An 11911-nucleotide genomic window follows, 5' to 3' on the forward strand; every position below is an offset into this window, starting at 1 on the left:
TGGGAGAGGGATCTCTGCACCCTGGGATTTCTCCTGCTCCCAGCATGCAGCTCCAGCAGCATTCACAGCTGTTTTTTCCCAGCACAGGTATTGCAGGAGTAGCTCCTCTTATTCATAAAGTAAGGTGATCTGCAGGGAATTAACTTTGGACCCCATCCCAAAGCTGAAAGAAAGAGAGATCAAATTCTGTGCCACTCTGGAAAACACAACAGTGCTTTTCTGAGGGTTAACCAAAGAAATTTCAGTATCTGCAGGCAAACAATGAACCTCTTTCATATTATACAGGATTATGTCTGTCTTCCTATTAATTCGGTGATCTAATTGCAGACAATCTGGTTTCTATGCTGTAATCTGATATTTGCACAAAAGTGATATAAGTATCTTGCCATTGAATCCTTTTTACTTGGAGGAAACAGTTCAGGTATTGAGAGATGCTTATCAAAGAGCAGGAGCTGTATATTCCCAGCTGGAGCTAAGGTATCCTGCTTCAAGGAGAAAGACCTGGTTGGGGGAAAGCATGTGTGCCCACCTGGATAAGCTGAGGATGCCCTTCTCCTTCCCAGAAGTACCAACCTGTACCACACAGATGCAGCAGGAGCCAAGTGACCAGTACAAGGGCACTTAGAAGGAGCCCCAGGGAAGACAGGATGACTAAAGACAAGAGAGAAAGTGTAATCACAGAAAATAAGGAGCTTCAATGATCAGATGTGGCTTGTGAAATATTGTATAGGGATTTTGGAAGTGACTCAAGTTCTCAGTTGGACCAAACTGTTTGCTCCTGCTAGATAACTGTATTACTTCCATGAAGCAAACAGAAGGGCCACTGAAGAAAAACAGAGTGGAAAAATAAAACTGTTTCAGTTCTCACACTGTACAGACTTCTCCATATCGAAGATTTTCTAAGGCAGAAAGCCCTAGTTTCACAAGAAAGGGGAAGTGTTCGGGACACAAAGGTCAGCAGAAACAATGCAAAACGTCAGAGCCATAAACAGAGCAAGAGAGTCCCTGGCACCACTGTGCTGGGACTCTCTCAGCCATGCTGCAAACAGAGAAACAATTACTTGTACCTCGCCAGCACAGCACAAATTCCAGACTGCCATCTGGGAATTGCAGCCTGCCATTCCCTGTGCTGCCAACTGCCAAGCACAGAGCCAGGCTGGTCCACTGGGAGCACACAGCCCATGCAGGAGAATGAGCCCAAGCACAGCTCCTGGCTGGGGGGGCTAAGGAGAGGAACTCTGCCTCTGGTCCCACCTGGGTCGTTATTCGGTCATCTCCAGGCGAGTGCTCCTGCAACTGCGCCAGGACAAACTGGGAATTCCTCCTCAGCCAAAGCAAGGAGGGAGTGTTTGGCATTGGGATAGCACGGGGTGGCCTGATCTCTGCCAGCCTTACCTCGGCAGACACCCCATCCAAGCACATGTGGTTTCAAAGTCCTGGCTGAGCATAGATATACCCCGAGACCTGCATGCTGTCTGGACAAACTATGCTGGATTAGGTGCTGGCTCTATGCTGGATGGGAAGGAAACACTCAGCAAAAATGGAGCTGGGCACAGCTCCTGCTTGTGTTCAGAGATACCAAACAGAGCCACCACTGAAGGCTTAGAAGAGATGCTGTGCTGTGCTCTCAGACACAGGGCAGACCTGTCCCAAAATCTCTGTATCTGGTGAACTTAACCAACTTAATTCACAACATCCCTGGCCTGCTGTTGTGTGGGATGTGCCTGTTAGGGTGAACTGCAGGAAGGCTGCAGGCATAAGTCCCAGCCATTACTCCAGCCCAGAAAAGCACACTCCCTCCTCCACCAGTCCTTCCCACTGCCTGACCCGAGTTTGCCACCAGCTGGAAGTCAGTCTGTCATCCAGGCCTTGCAGGGTGGGGATTTCATGCCTCAGCCTAAAGATGATAAATAGGATTCTGTGCAGCACACATTGGGTTTGGTTATTGGCGATACACATTTCAGCTTTGGCAAGTACCTGGAAGCCTGGTGTTCATATTTCAGTTGAGATTTATATGCAGGAGAACAATGCTGTGTTATAGGAGGGCTTTACTCTCCAAGTTATGCCAGTAATTCTCAGCAGCTTTTTCCTGAGCTCTTCTCTGGCTTCACACTTTGACTCATTGTCTGTTGTTGCACATCTGTCAGGCATAACAAGGAAAGCTGTGTACTCACCTCATCCATGCAAGACAGTCTCTCTTGCACTGAAATGTCAGGGCTCTGCTCCTAACCCCCACAGTGCCATACACATTCATAGGAAAAGCTGGAACTCAAGTAGGGCATGTAGACATCTCTCTTTCTTCTTTCCACAGTCCTTACTTAAGGGTAAAATTCCCTAAAAGGCATTAATGTGCTCAAATGCCACAGCAGTACCTAAACCACAGCAACATGACGGCACAGTGCATCTACACCAACTTGATCCTGTAGTTCCCTCAAGTCTGGTGCTGAAGAACTTTGTTCACTGCAGTGCCAGTCAAGAAGTCCTGAAGTCACTGCTCCAACTCCAAAGAGCTAATGGGATCTGTCTCATCTAAACTAAGTAGTTTTCAAGCAATGAGATACCATCATTGAGTGAAACCCCAGAAGTTGCCAAGACCCAGGACAAGAACCAAGCTGCTGCAAACCCAGCCAACACGGCTCTCTGAAGGGCACAGTCAGTGCCCCTTCTTTGAGCAGGAGCTTTGCCTTCAGTCACTTCTAACAGGGAAGTTCAAAGAAATCAGCAGCAGTACTGCAGCAGCCAGGCCCTTCTGCCAGCCCTGTCCCAGCTGCTCCTCACACCCCTGCACTGGTGCCAGCCAAGAGCAGTCCTGGGGAGCGTACAGGGTGTACCCACCAAGTGTTCCTGCACCGTGTTCCCTCACCATGTTCCTGCATCGTGTCCCTGCACCGTGTTCCCTCACCATGTTCCTGCACCGTGTCCCTGCACCATGCTCCCTCACCATGTCCCTGCATGGTGTTCCTGCACCGTGTTCCCTCACCATGTCCCTGCACCGTGTCCCTGCACCATGCTCCCTCACCATGTCCCTGCATGGTGTTCCTGCACCATGTTTCCTCACCATGTCCCTGCACCGTGTCCCTGCATGGTGATCCTGCACCATGCCCCCTCACCATGTCCCTGCACTGTGTTCCCTCACCATGTTCCTGCATGGTGTTCCTGCACCATGTCCCCTCACCATGTCCCTGCACCGTGTCCCCTCACCATGTCCCTGCACTGTGTTCCTGCATGGTGTCCCTGCACCATGTTCCCTCACCATGTTCCTGCACTGTGTCCCTGCACCGTGTCCCCTCACCGTGTCCCCAGCAGGGCTAAACCCATGCTGCCTTTGTGAACAACGCACTGCCAGAGAGCATTTGGTTATTCCAACACAGTGACTGTTTCACAGCAAACAAAAGGGATCCAGGAAAATGTTTTTCTGTGAGTAAATGACAGTGAGAAGCTGTTGTAAACACTGCACTCAGAGTCCAAGAAACATAGAGCCAAGAATTACCTGTCACAGCACATTGCCAGCCTCAGCCCGCCTGTTTGCCAAGAGCTGGCTGGGGCAGCAGGCACCTGGCTGCTGCTGTTGGGCAACTCCTCCACAGTAATGCTCCAAAGGAGGAGAGAGAGCACAGCCCTCTGCTATTTGGAAAAAAACACATGCAGACAAATCACAGAGCTTTTCTTAATGCTGCCATGATACACAAATAAGAGGCTTAAATATAATTATAGGTTGTTTAATCAGTGAGAATAAAGAAATATGTAGTAATTGATGCCATATTTTATAAATATCCTAACTGTTTAAGAAACGGAAAATGTTTTCAAAAGAAATACTTTAGCATAATGATTATAAAGCCCTTTAATGTGAGAGAGCTGCTTTCTGAAGCCAGTTTTAGATTCAGGCTCATGAACATAAATAGAGTTAATTGCCCTTCTGTGTGAGCTGGATGTTAGCACATTCCAGCAGAGCATGCATTTTCCAAAGTGCCAATTCTAACACATTCCACCCTGTGCAATTTTTGCCTTTCTGTACAGCACACAGAACAGGCACATCTGGGCAAGGGTAAAGTTAAGTGCTTGTAGCTGTGAGCCTTGGAGATGGATTGAGACATCAACTGCTGGCCCAGATGTTAGCTGAGTATTCAAGTGCAAATGTATTTTTTTCTGAATTCACCCCATAAGGGAGAGCACATTGATGTGCAAATGGTGATGGGGCAGAAGGGACGCTGGTGGCTCCTTCCCTCTTCCTTCTCAAAAACTGCAGTTGCACCATGTGGCAGTGCAAAGGGATGATTCTCCTGGTGAAAAGGGGAAATCCTTTTTCAGAGGCAGCTTCTCAGGCAGTCCACAGGTGCAGGATGCTGACACACGTAGGAGAGAACACTCATGGGAAACTGCCGGTGTATGCTCTGCTCTTCCCTGGAGTGTCCCTCCTGCCCTGAGTGGGCAGCAGGACAGGTGCCACTGTATCAGCCACCCCTCAGTCTCCCCCTGCCTTCCCAGTTGTTCACTGAGCTCTCAGTCCTGCTGTGATCCCATCGAGGCCACAGGAACAGTGGTGAGGGATGTTCCTCCCCTGGGCCATGAACACTCTCAAGCACAAAATTCTATATCAAGTTATATACAAGAAATGCAAATGAAAACACAATTCTACCCAAAGATCTTATAGAAACATCTACATCTCCAAGAATAAACACCACTTTGGATTTGGTCCTATGGCATGAACACAGGGACCACTTTGTACGTAATGCTAAAAATAACAAAACCATCCCATTTGGGCATGGCTTTGGGGCACAGAACCCTGTGCATTCCCAGCTGCCAAATCGCAGCTTGGAGCAGCCCATGCCAATGACCCGTGTCAGGGGCTGCCTCAGAGCACCTCATTCCCTGGGGTTTTGGGTTTCTGCCTTTAATGAGCTGGTGATGAGTGACCCTTGCTCAGCCCCTCATCACTTCTGGGCCTTCTGGGAGTCAGGAAGAACCATTTAAAATCAAATTTCCTCCTAGGGATTTTCTGAGGCTGGGGGTAAAGCACTCTGTTGAGACAGCACAAGTCCTAGCTTCCTACTGCAGCCTTGCCACCTTATTCCCAGTGTCTGTCATATCAGATGGCCATGCACAAGCCTAAGTGGCACTTCTGCTGCCGTTCCAAATTCCAGCCCCACCACCAGCCCAGGATCTAGCAAAGGTCATGTTTTCTCAGTGCACACAGGGCACTTTGTGACATCAGGCTGCTACCAAGAGCTCACCATCGATAACGCAGCCTTTCTGGGGAAGGGGCCCAGCCTACAGAGAGGCATGGTGCCACAGCTGGGCAGCTGAAACCTGCTTAAGGGCAGGAAATGTGCAGGACAGTGCAGTGTAAATGTACACCCCGAGTCTGTGCTGTGCAACAACACTGCAGCAGAGCTGAAATGCTGGGATGCAGCACGAGCTCCAGCTAGGTCAACTCTGTTCAGAGCCAGGCTCTGTTGGGACCCTTGCAAGGGCCCATGTTCTTGGTCATCAGCAGACCTACAGCTTGGGAAGGACAGCAGTGCATTTGGCTCCACGCCTGAGCTAAACACGGCCCCATCCATCAGCAGTTTGGCTCCTCATTCATATGATGGGCTTGATCTTGAAACCATCTGTTTTCCCTCAGCTTGCATCCAGCTTTCACTTGGACAGCAGGGCCCTTTTCAGCTACAGCCCCGGGGCATGGGGGTGGGAAGGCTGCTTCACTGACTGCTCTCTGTGGCCAGAAAAAAGGAATTTGGTTGGAGACACACACCAATGACCCTTTTCTTGCAGGTAAAGGTAAGACTGGAAGGACTTGCTAGTGAGAACAGGCAGAGCAGTAGCCCTGGGACAGAGCTCAGAGGCTGCAATTGGGGCTGCTTGTGCAAGATCTGTGCAGTGGGGTAGACCCCATGCAGCACGCCGAAAAAGTCCTTTTTCCAGTGTAGGACTCCAAGACAGAAGAGTGCTCTCAGCAGTGTAAAGAAACCCTCAACAGTCTGAGAATCTGTGATGAGTAGTTTCATTCTGGCAATACATTTTTTAACCTCCAAAAGAAATGTGATCTGGAGTCTGTAACCAAGAGCCTCTGAGTACACTGGTTGTGGCTTGGGGATTTGTTTCTTTTCCAGGAAGTAGAACCAACCTGTTCACTGAATGGGTTCTTCCCTTTTCCCTCGGGATCCTTTTGCTTAATCTCAAAAGGCTGTTATTAACTGACAGGTTGGTGTAAACATACATTTTGAAAAGTGCAGAGAGCAGTGCCCATGTCCTGCACACGCAGCACCTCCACAGTGATCCCAGCCGTGATTCCTCTGCATCCCCACAACGGCTCCAGCATCTGCCTGGGGGAAAAGCAGGGCTCTGGACTGCACCTCTCACCTGGGCTCACCGGGGAAACAAGTGGCCTCTGGGCTTGCCAAAGGCACCCAGCCAGCTCTGCCCGCTGCCCTGCAGAAGCCGAGCTGCAGGGCAGAGGGATGGAGCTGTGTGCGCCCTTCAGACCTCCTCCCTGCTTCCTATGAAGCAGAGTCCTGCCCAGCTGACCAACACAAACAGCTCCAAAATCCACAAGAGAGAACTGCAAAACCCCGTGCACTTCCAGTGCTGCAGAAGGGGAAAAAAAGCATTTTCTGCAAGTGTTTCTAATTTCCTGGGCCAAACCTAGACCTGGCACAAGTCAAAGTAATGCCCAGAGGTGCTGATGAGAGTGAGCCTCCCATGCTGACACCCTGGGCAGTATCTCCTGTCCAACCCATTGGGAATACCTTGGGATACTCTGTCAGTCTCTCAGTAGCTCGTGGTGCCAAGTCTGTGGGAACAGGTGAGGTACCACATAGTGAGGGTAATTAAAACCAACTGCCAAGGAAATGTCTGGAGACAGCAGCAAACTGTCAGGCTCATGATAAGTATTGTCTCCTGCAGCATGCACATAAGATATCTCTGGGAGGGCCCTGCAGAGGTCATTTCCAAGGAATGATATGGAGGAGATTTTTTATTAACCCTTTGCTTGTCTTGACATTGCAGTTAAAATCCTAACAGTTGCTGTTGCTGTACCATTTGGGAAATCAGCTGTTAAACAATGCTGTCGGCCAAGCTCTCCCCTCACTCAAAGATTGCCGGGGATTACATCCACAGACATCCCTCTGTATGCTGCAGGGCACATTTCCACCCTCGAGGGACAATTGTGGATGCCCCGCCCCATCACTGGAAGTGTTCCAGGTAAAGCCAGGGAGGATTATGAGCAACCTGACCTAGAGGCAGTTGTCCCTGGCCCGCAGGTTGCTGGAAGTGGATGGTCTTTAGGGCCCCTTTCAACCCAAACTGTTCTGGGATTCTGTGGCCATCTGCTTCTGTTGAGAAGCCACAGAGAGCTCGGATCGGGAGAGGGAGCCGGAGGTGGCTGCAGAGCTGGAGCAGGACAGCCTCTGGGGGCGAGGGGCACCGTGGGGGCTCCCGCGGGAGCTCTCGGTGCGCCCGGGCTCCGTCCCCGCTCCCCTCCGCCACCGTGAGGTGGCACCCGCCGCCCCCGGGCATCGCCCCCCGGGCATCGCCCCCCCCCCGGGCATCGCCCCCGCCCGGGCATCGCCCCCCGGGCATCGCCCCCGCCCGGGCATCGCCCCCGCCCGGGCATCGCCCCCGCCCCGGGCATCGCCCCCCGGGCATCGCCGCCCGGGCATCGCCCCTCTCTGCTCCCAGATCCCGAACTGCTGCTCCACAGTTCGCCGGTGCTGTCGGAGCCGAACCTTCGCTGCCGCCCCGACCGCCCCAGGAGCTCCGAGCCTCACACGCTGTCTCACACAGAGCCCCCCCCCCCAGTGCCTTTGTTCATTGTTCCTCTGGTTACAGCCAGCGGGGAGCTGCGTGTTCTGGCTCCTGGATGTGCTCTTCAGGAGAGGAACCGCATAAAGCTCTGCTCAAAGCTCCTCTCTGCTCTGTTGGAGTCTCCACTGACACCCCAGAACTTAAACTGAATTTCTCTCTACAGCTTTGTCTTAACACAGAAATGCCACGCACGCACAGCCCACTATCCCATCCTCCTGAAAGGAAGACCTGCCACCTGGCTGGTTCTGCAGGGAGCATCCCAGCCTCTGTAGGGACGCTGTGGGGTGGAAGAGCCATCAGAGGACACCATGACATAATAGACTGGGCCTGACAGGAACTATCCCCTCCTCATTAATTGCATCTAATAAGAACAGTCTTTGGTCAGCACAAATTCTTTCATGTTCAGTTACATCTATTTATAATATCAACAAAACCACAGGACATAACAGCCTCAGCAAGCTCAAAAGCTTCCGAGAGCTGGAGACAGAAGAGGGTTTCCATCAGCAGCAATTCCCCAGCAAAGGCAAGAGAGCTTGGTGGCTGAGACTGCAGGTGGAGGCACAGGAAACCTGGCTCAGTCCCGCCACCATGGTGGTCCCAGCTGCACTGAGGCCTGCACAGGGCATGGCCCTGGCACAGGGATGAGGCTCTGGTGTCTGCAGCCAGTGCCCATGCTGGCCAGGAGGGAGCCAGGCTACTGCCCAGGTGAAACACAGTCCAACTTGGTCTTCACCAGGGCCTCCTTGATCTGTTTCTACTGGATACGGCACCAACAGTTTTTCCCTGAATCCCTCCCCCACCACTTTTCTTCTTTACAAATCAAGTGGAAATAATTTTAAAATATCTCTTTCTCCCTGAAGCCAGAGGTCCCTGACTGATGTCTGGGTTAGAAGCAGATCTTGTAACTGCCAGACCCCATGGAGTACCCAAATCTCTTCACAAGTCCTACCAAAACCAGGACACATAAAAGCCAGTTTAGTCAGAAGTGAATGTTTCCTTGAGATCCCTGAGCACAGACACAACCAAGTTCCTTGAGGGCTTTAGGCCTGGCAGAACTTCCTGCAGTTCACATTTTTGAATCATCATATTCCATTGTTTTGATACATCCACAGATTTTTGGTGTCTGCCATTTTTCCTACATCTTTGAAGCACTCACTGACTTTCCAAGCCCAGCAGCCTGAATCCCCATCACAGCTGGGCTTTGTCTTGTCTAGCAGACAACAAAGCAAGCACAGCTCTCCTGGCCAAGGAGTGAGGGAGCAGGACTCCAGGGTTGCCCACGCTCTGGAGCTGCTGGAAGCCCAACCCTTCTCCTTGTGTCTGGTACACTCAGCCCAAGTTGTGGCAGCTTTGTCCCCGGGTACATCTCAGTCTGTACTGCAGGGCAGCAGAGCTAAGCTTGCCCAGAAACACACTCCTTAGCCCCCAAATGCATTTAGGATCATCCAGGGGCTGCTGCTGGCACAGAGCTGGGTGGTTTGGCGGACATAGCTCTAAAGAAAAAGAGGGGGAAAAAACTGGAGGAAAAATGTCCCCTCTAGCCCTCTTGTTGAATTAAACCACATGTATATTTTTAAAATACAGCGGAAAGGAACAACTCTCCAGCACATGTTCAAGAGCAGAGTCTTATTTCAGAGATTTCAAAAAATTAGTGGTTGAAATCTGAAACAATATCGCCCTTAGACGGGGACATTTGGAAGTGATTAACGAGCCTGAACTCATGCGTTCAAAATAAAAAGTTAGTACCTCATGCTGGTAACAACTGTCAGCTACTAAATAACTGGGGAGAGGGGAAGAAATCAAACTCAATCCTGCATAGTCTAATGCTCCAAATCAGCAGGAGATAACTAGCAAGCCCACCAGCTTGCATCTTCCCTGGGCGCATCACCTGCAGACCTCAGATGGAGGCTGCCAGCCCAGGGATCCAGAGCACCCTGGGGGCTCTGGAAGATTCTCCTGCACCTCTGTGAACAGCAGCATCCCCAGAACCACAACAAGATGCAAAGTTCAGAGCTCTTGGGACGTTTTCCCATTCTGTGGCCGAGATGGGAGAATTCACAGCAGAGCACTGCTGCAGGTGACAGGACACACTTCTGGGGCTCCCCAGCAGCTCAGGATGTGCCAGTGCACAGCAGCTCCTCTGCAGCCACTTGTCCCATCCAAGAGATAGCAATGCTTTGGACACTGCACTGGAGACAGTTTTCCTGTTTCAGATCATGCTGCAAAGCCAACAGCAAATAATTCCCAAAATTATTTGTCTCTGTGGACACGGTGCAGAGGGCAGCCAAGGACCAGCAGCAGAGCCCACTTGCTCCCCAGACTGGCCCTCAGCTCAGAGCCTTTTACATGGGAAACCCAGGACTCTCTTCATGTGCAGACAGCACATGAATTCTTCCCTTGATATCAATCTCATGTTTTATCCTATGATTTTGTAAAATAAAAGGTGAAAATTTTAAATGAAACATCTTCCTTTCTTTGACACCAGGACTTATGAATTGATAAAAAGATTTCCTATTACTTTATAAAATCTATCAAACCAATCCTTCAGCAAGGCCATGCCCATAATTGCAAGCAGATGTCTTTCTCTGCTGACACATTAAATGGAAGCAGAAAGACCCGCTGCTATCTCCCATCAACAATTTGCACTTAAGCAGAGAACAGATTTTCACAGAGCGGGGTTGCTGGAGGAGGAGGGGGATTAGGTTCCTGTAGCCCAGGCATCTCAGTATTACAGCAAAACAAGGCAGCTCGGGAAAACAATGGACTCTAAACAGTCCCCAATTCCAAAGTAACCAAAAGCTTTTGTGCAGGAAAATGAATTTGTGAAACTAATACTGCCAGGGCCCAAGGAGAGCACAGGGGCCGAGGTAATGCAAGGGCGAGATGATCCAGCTGACAAGCACCCACCTCAGCTCCCACGGACCCTGCTGGGCTGCACTGGCTTTTGAGGTCTGTGTTAGCACAGAGCTGTCCTGTCCCACAGAGCACAGGGGCTGGAATTATCAATACAAGTGGAAGTGACAGGGTGTTTAGCAAACATTAAACCCAGGAAGCTTAAAAGGTCTTCCGGGATTATTAAATAAACATTTAGGACAAATGAAAGACTATGAAATGGAGAAGAAATTGCAAACACTCTGGAGCAGGCAGTTGGGGCTGCAGAGATGCAGCTGTGCAGGATAGTGTTTAATCATTTATGTAGTGTCACACATAGTCATGCTTCAACTCTTGCCAAGTGTTAATCCAGGAGCCGGACTTTGATAAAAAATTAGCCTGATGCTAACATTTTATTAAAGACCATTTAACATACAAATCTGAACATGCCAGCCAGCACCATCAATTTGGCCAGGCCAATGCCACCATCAGTGTTCCACAAGCCCTGCCAGAAGACACATGGCCTCACACACATTAAATTACCTCAGAGCTTCCACAAATAGCTCAGTCTTCTCCAAATCCATATTTCCCCCTGCTGTACAGTAAATGGGGAGGCTGTCTGGGCTGGGTGTGCTCACCCCCACTTGAGGATGACCAATCTAAAGAAGTCACATCTGTCTCAAGGGGCTGCAGTTTGTTATTATCAGGGTTTAATGTACACCATATAGGAGAGGCTGCACACATGCTCATCAGCCTGCCCAAGGCATATACCCTGATCTCCTCATTTCTTTCCAAGTAACAGCAGAGATACTCACACTCCACCATCCTCCTGGGGCCATAATTTATTCATATACAATACCACACCTCCCAATAAATTAGTCCCTCTGACACATCAGTAACTCATGAGTTTGGAGAAAGTCAGATTGAGGCAGTAAAGTGCCAATAGCATAGGTTGCCAATAGCACAATGTGCCCCAGCCTGAGTTAAGAAAAAGAACTGTTTTGGTTGCAACTCCATGGACCTGTTCCTGCACCTCAGAACAAGAACAGAGAGCTGGATCCCAAAGAATGCTGTACTGACTGGATCAGGTATGGATCCCTCCAGCCATGCCCTGGCTTCCCTCCTCCTCGCCACAGAATGGTCCGGCAAATATCTCCTGGTTGTCTCTAAAAGAAAAATGTTTCATACAGCAGTGAATTCCCCATCCTAGCACACTTCAGAAAAGAGGGACTGTTTG

This window comes from Lonchura striata, chromosome 32 (assembly GCF_046129695.1).
Source record: "Lonchura striata isolate bLonStr1 chromosome 32, bLonStr1.mat, whole genome shotgun sequence".
NCBI lineage: Eukaryota > Metazoa > Chordata > Aves > Passeriformes > Estrildidae > Lonchura > Lonchura striata.